The sequence below is a fragment of the Choloepus didactylus genome, chromosome 2, assembly GCF_015220235.1.
Source record: "Choloepus didactylus isolate mChoDid1 chromosome 2, mChoDid1.pri, whole genome shotgun sequence".
Lineage (NCBI taxonomy): Eukaryota > Metazoa > Chordata > Mammalia > Pilosa > Megalonychidae > Choloepus > Choloepus didactylus.
In genome coordinates this window covers 46,407,263-46,413,357 of record NC_051308.1, presented here as the reverse complement: position 1 = coordinate 46,413,357, position 6,095 = coordinate 46,407,263, and the positions used below count along the sequence as shown (strand labels likewise).

The 6,095-nt window shown below is 39.2% G+C and overlaps 1 pseudogene; it reads left to right on the top strand.

Moving 5' to 3' along the window:
• Window positions 1–288: 288 nt before the first annotated feature.
• LOC119525363 lies at window positions 289–845 on the top strand (annotated as a pseudogene).
• The last annotated feature ends 5,250 nt before the right edge of the window (window positions 846–6,095 follow it).

Below are 6,095 nucleotides of genomic sequence, written 5' to 3'. Positions count from 1 at the left end.
ACAATGATCTCTTCAGATATTGCTGCTTCCTCATTATCTTTTTCCTATCCTTCTGAGATTCCATATACATATGTTAAGAGTATTGACTGTGCTCCATGTATCTCTTTTGTTCTGTTTGGTTCTTTCTATTTTGTTTTCCTTTCTGTCATTCAGTTTGGATATTTTCTTTGGGCCAAACTTTGAGTATACTAATCCTGTCTTCTACTATATCCAGTATGCTGTTAAACCTGGCCAATGAATTCTTACTATCAGAATTCTATTAGGTCAAGTGGTCAAGCAACTTGTAAGATGTCTGGAATATTGGTGCTGTCTGAGATACATGAAGAGAGCAGTGACTTGCAGATAGATGCAATGCCAGGCGAGAGTGACTTCCACAGAGGGAGGTAGGCAGTGAGTGGGGACTGATAACCATTGCTGAGCTCCCCCCCCCCCCTGCAATGGGGCCCCACCACAGCTCAAGGAGAAAGGTGAAGTGGAAGAAGGGGAGGCCCAGCCCATGGCACAGCCTGAGGGAAAAGGGGCCTTGTGAACAGTCCCAACCCTGGGGAGTAGCCAGGCTAGATTGCAGCCCCTGACTTCAAGAGCAAGGATAGGGTAAGGAATTTGACGACTGGGAGGACCACTGCAACTATCCAGAAGACAGGCAGCTGATACAAAGTATCAGCAGTCCTTGAAAAAGTCAATAACATGTTTCTGAGAACAGAGCAAGAGAAGCAGCCCTAGATGGTGGGTTTCAGAGGCATTATTTTGGTCAGTTTGCATTTATCAAAGAGCTTTTTTCACCTACGGTTGTTAATCGTCTGACCCAAGAACTCAGCTATGATGAGATTATTGACAGACAGTAGTTAAAAGTTGCTAGAAGAGGAGGAAACTACTCAAGGAGAGACCCCACATTCCAGTACATTTTGGGTTCATTCCAAAAGTTCCATACCTGTGAAAAACTTGATCTTCCAAAAAAATTTTTGTTGTTTTTGTTTTGCAGAATTGAAGAGAAAAGGGCAGTGACTACACAGCTGAAACAAAAGGAAAAATGATCTGAGGACTGTTGAAACCTCTTTTCTAGAATGTCCTGAAACATCTATGCCTTTGGCTTTGCTATTGATCCAGATTATTTTCCTGGCATTGGGGAAAATCTTTCCTATCTGCTTTACCATAAGGAATGGTTTTGCAAGAGTAAGTTATGACCGAGACAAACTGCCAACAAAGAGCCCACTGATATTAACTGTGCAATGAGAAAAAAATTAGCAAAATGTCCAACTTAGGACACAAGATGTCTTTGAATTGTTTGAACTGGAAGCCTGTTGAGAAAACTTTGAAAATCCCAACTTTGTAATCTATTCAAGCTAAAGTGATCCAAAGCTAATTTTTTGTGTAAGACAGAGTTTTCAGTATCCCAACAGGATGAGAAAATCCAAAAGGAAATAAATATCACATGTGCTATATCTTAAAATGTATTTCCAAAAGCACCTGAAATTTTGCTTTTACATGTATCTGGATCATCTTCTAGCAACATCTATAAAGCTACTATGATCTATAACTCAAGAGAATCCATCACCATGACAATTTTAAAAATTAAGACCAATTAAAAACTAAGATGCCCTTAATGATGTTTCAAATGTAAACATTAAAACGTATGTGAAAGCACAAAGAAAACAAACTATTTCTAACACCCTTATATACTAGGGAACATTTCTGTTTTGTTCCCTCTCTATTTTTCATTTAACTTGACAGGGAAAAGACTAGTTGAACTTCATATTATAAGAATTGCTAATGAAAATTGTCACATAAAAAGAAAGCTGTACATCTCAAACTAAAAAAACAAAAAAGACTTTATGAACAATTTCGCCGTCAATCTTTAAAGGATTTAAACCAGCCCAGAAATCCACCCAGGTATCTGATGTTTCTCTCTGTCACATCCTCTAATTAAGCATGTGATTTGTTATACACCAGCATTTGAGATAATAAGCTTTATTGTTCTGTCAAAAAAAAAAAAAATTCTATTGGTTATAGATATGTTTCTTTTAGATAGATTCAAATTCTCAGTTGAACCTGTCCATCTTTTCATCTATGTTGTTCATCATTTCCTCCATTTTCTTTATTATTTTTATAAACAGTCATTTTAAAGCCTTTGAGCTAACTCCAACATCTGGATCATCAATGTGTTTGCTTCTACTGCTTGTTTCTTCTCTTGAATTGCAGTCATGTTTTTCTTCTTCTCCACATAACATAATATTTTATAGTACATTGAACATGCTATGTAAAAGAATCTTAAAGATTGAAGTTAATTTTCCCCACAGGGTTTGCTCATTCCTCTGAAAGGCAGAGAGGAGAGGGACTGATCACCTCAGTCCTCAGGAACTAAGCTGACTTGGAGCTGGATTGAAGCTTTAGTTAGACTTGGTCCACCTCTTCTCAAATATCTCAAGAACGGTTGTGTGTTCTTTGAAGCCCCTTCCATCTAGAGGGTTCCCCAAGCTCTATGTGGCAGCGAGACACTTCACTTTGCCTTTCCAGCCCAGCTCCCTGGGATCTTGGTCCCCCAGTACTCAGAAGACGTCTTTTGGAAAAACTGGATAAGGCATTGGAGTTCCTCTGGATTCTAGTGCATCAGTTTATGTGGCTGTCCAAAGCACTAGAGGTTTGTCTTTCCCCAGCAGAGTCCCTCTGTCTAGGCTAAGTCTGGCTGATCCTCAGCCTGTGGTCAGACTTGCAACTGTCCCCAGGAAATAGCCAGCTCACCTAAGAAGAGAACTTGTCTCTGGAATTTTAATTTATCTAATACTTTTTGCTTCCCAGCCCACCAATGTCTATAAAATATGCTTTTTTTTTTTTTAACAATTTATTTCATTTTTTCTAGTTATTACAGCATGAGCTGATAGCCTGGCACCACCTACTATTCAGGAGCAGAAGCTCCCATTAGTCCAAATTAATTTCAAAAATATTTTTCTACATAAAATAGGCAAACTTTTCCCAGTGTTTTTTCCATCTCATTCTTATTTTACTGACATGATTTTAATCTAGTTCAATATTCAGATGTGAATTTACAAACAAGATTTGACTTATTGATCAGTATTTTTTACCATACTAAATTCTATAATTTATAGCACTTGCATTGTGAGTTTTCATCTGTGTCCATTGGTTCTATCAAATTTAATTTTATCCACTCAAATTTTGCAAATCTAAACTTAGTCAAGAAGATTTCATTCTTCAATTTTTAGACTCCAATATATTTACCAAGTACATTTTCAAATACTGCAATTTTTATTTTTATTATTTTCTAGTAATATCCACTATAAACTCAATAAAAGACCAATGATCTGTTCTTAAGTCTTAACTAAATTCTAAGAATGATCTGTTCTTAAGTCTTAACTAAATTCTAAGAAAAGTATGTGCAATTCTACTCAGATATTCCAGAATTTCTTGAGTGTCCTGAATTGTTCTACTGCATTTCTAATAAATTTCTTCTACAAGTCTCTAATCTATACAGTAATGTTGCCCAGTGTTGATGGTACAAAGAGCAAATGATGAGTCTGAAGTAGCAGACTTGTAAGGACAAGATCAACATGCCTTGTGCCTTACGGCCAAGATCCTGGGAACTGAAAAGCTCTACGGATGGGGTGTTGACTCGATCTCCACATGCTATGTCCTTGCTTCTCTATATGCTCTTCTCTTAACCTCTTCTTTCTAAACAAAGTTTCCTTTGTTTAGTCATGGTTATTCTACTCCCGCATGACCTCAGATTGCCCAGAGTCCATTATGGCTGCCCTGTTCCTTCCCTCTGTACATGGCCCCTTTCAGCTTTCATGTCTGCCGTTAATCCCCTCATATTTTTTGGAATCATGTATGGGTTCAAATTCCTGAGAGAAGGATCATGACTATCCCAGTGTAGTCTGAAGGCTACAAGGGCGCTAGTTAAAGGAATCGTATTCAGGAATCCCTCTAACCCAACATTTCTCAAAGTGTGACCTGCAAATCACTTACAGATCCCATTCTACATTCCAAGGCCCCAGAGCTTGCCCTTGACTATCATTCCACCAGCCATAAGGGAAGCCAGGCAAGAGGCTGCCGTGGCTCCCTTCAGCTCTCCCCTACCTCCCAGCACGGGAAAGCATCCTGGTGTAGATGAAAAAGCTCCACTGTCAGATTAGCCTGGGTTCAAATCCTAGTTCCATCACCTACAAATTGAGATCCTCAGTGAGGTCCTGAATACTCAGACCTAGTTTCCTTATCTGTAAAATGATATCTACCTTACACAGAGAAATGGCATAATATATATAAAGAGCCTGGCACAGAAGAGGCACTCAACAAATATTAGTTCCTTTTCCTCTGAGAGCAAGTTCGTGGTGTCACCTTCCTGCACAGAGGATGGCTCAATAATAATAGTATGCAGCCAGACCAAGCATAGCATGTGAAAATGAGCCTAGGAAATAAATAAATGGATTTGCCAGCAAAGAGATACTGTTATTTTTCTCTCCCCGCCAAGTATGATTTTCCCACAGATACTGCGTTTCTTTGGATAACTCAGCAACCACTCAATCCAGATATAGTCTCTCAGGCAGGCAACATGTTTACCATGTTTACAGTCAAAATGCTCATTTCCACTTCAAGTTTCCAATCCCCTGCTGCTACTTTCTGCAAACTTAATTAATTAGTTACAGCTAACATTTGTTCAACCTCATGCAGCAATGGGAGACCGAAGGCAATGGGCTCTCATAAATTAAAAACCTTTCAAAATATTGTCTTCTCCCAAGAAAACATTTCTTTAAAAAAAAAAAACAAAACTAACACATCATTTGGATAACTTTAAATTTTCAAAAGAAAGCAAACAATAAGTTCCAATTAATGTTGATTGTCTTTAACTATTTCACTGTCATCGATCCATGCTACCACACTGTTAGTATCAAGCCAATGCTGTAATCATTTTCATCCCCTTAACAGATACTCAATGTGCCCTCTATTTATCTCCTTTCTAATGTTTAGGTAATTATATGACATACAGTCCTGGTGTGGAAATGCCTGCCACACGCTCCATCCGTCAGCAGATAAAGATATGCCTAAACCCTAAGTGATAATGTTGTCTTAGAAAATTAGAAACTTGGGTGCCATATTGAGGGCAGTGATGTGTAGCAAGAGGGGCGAGTGAATTTCTTTTTCTTATTGGTTTCGTTGTTCCAATACAAGCACGTAATTACATTGGCTAAGACTAAATAATAGGAAGGGTGGATAGGAAATAGCCTTGCAGGCAAATGTCACCTTATCCCAACAGGTTAATCCACGGGATTCATAAGGGAGCATTCTGATCTGTTGACCTGATTAAAGAGAAGCTGCTGAGTAAGAGTCATCTTTGGGGGAAAGCACCTGCCATGACCATTGCAGCATGAGCTCGCATTCCGTTCGCTGCTCGTCCACTACCTGCCATGGTTCTCATAGCATTTCCTCATCTAAAAGGAGAAACAATGTCTGCTCTGTCTGACTGGCGAGGCACTCAGTACAATTCTACACAAATGTAAATTGTTATTGTTGTTGTTGCTGAATCCTAATCATAGTTCTGTGTGTAATTTGTTCAAGCCACTTTTCTGTAAATGAAATAGATGCTGGGTAAAGATACATTCTTCCCTGTGGTTCTCTTGCTTTAATTCAGAGCCACAAGTCAGTGTGTCTAATGCAGGTCTATTTAGGAAGCCAAAAGAGTTGATGGTTGCAAGTCTCTTGAGTCCATTCCGTAACTCCTATTATTCTCACCCCCATCCAGTAATTTGGGAACAATTGGGGGCAAGGGGTAGGGCTGCCAAGGCACAAGTTTGAACAGCACCATCTTTTCCCAAGTCCTCCGGTCCTCAACTGAAAATACATGAGTCCTTCATCTGGGCCTTTACCAGCATGCCACCAAAATACAATCACAGCACAAAATACGTTTTTGTTCTCACTAAGTAGGCACTTTCTTACAGCAAAGGCTATCAGTACGGTGGAGCAGAGTTGTGCAAGGTGGTGTAGAGAATGGATGCAGTAAAGCTAAGAGCCAGCACCATGGGAAGTTTGTTTGCTAGATCATAGGAGAAACTTCCTCGGGGATACTTGAGAGAGCACAGTCAAGG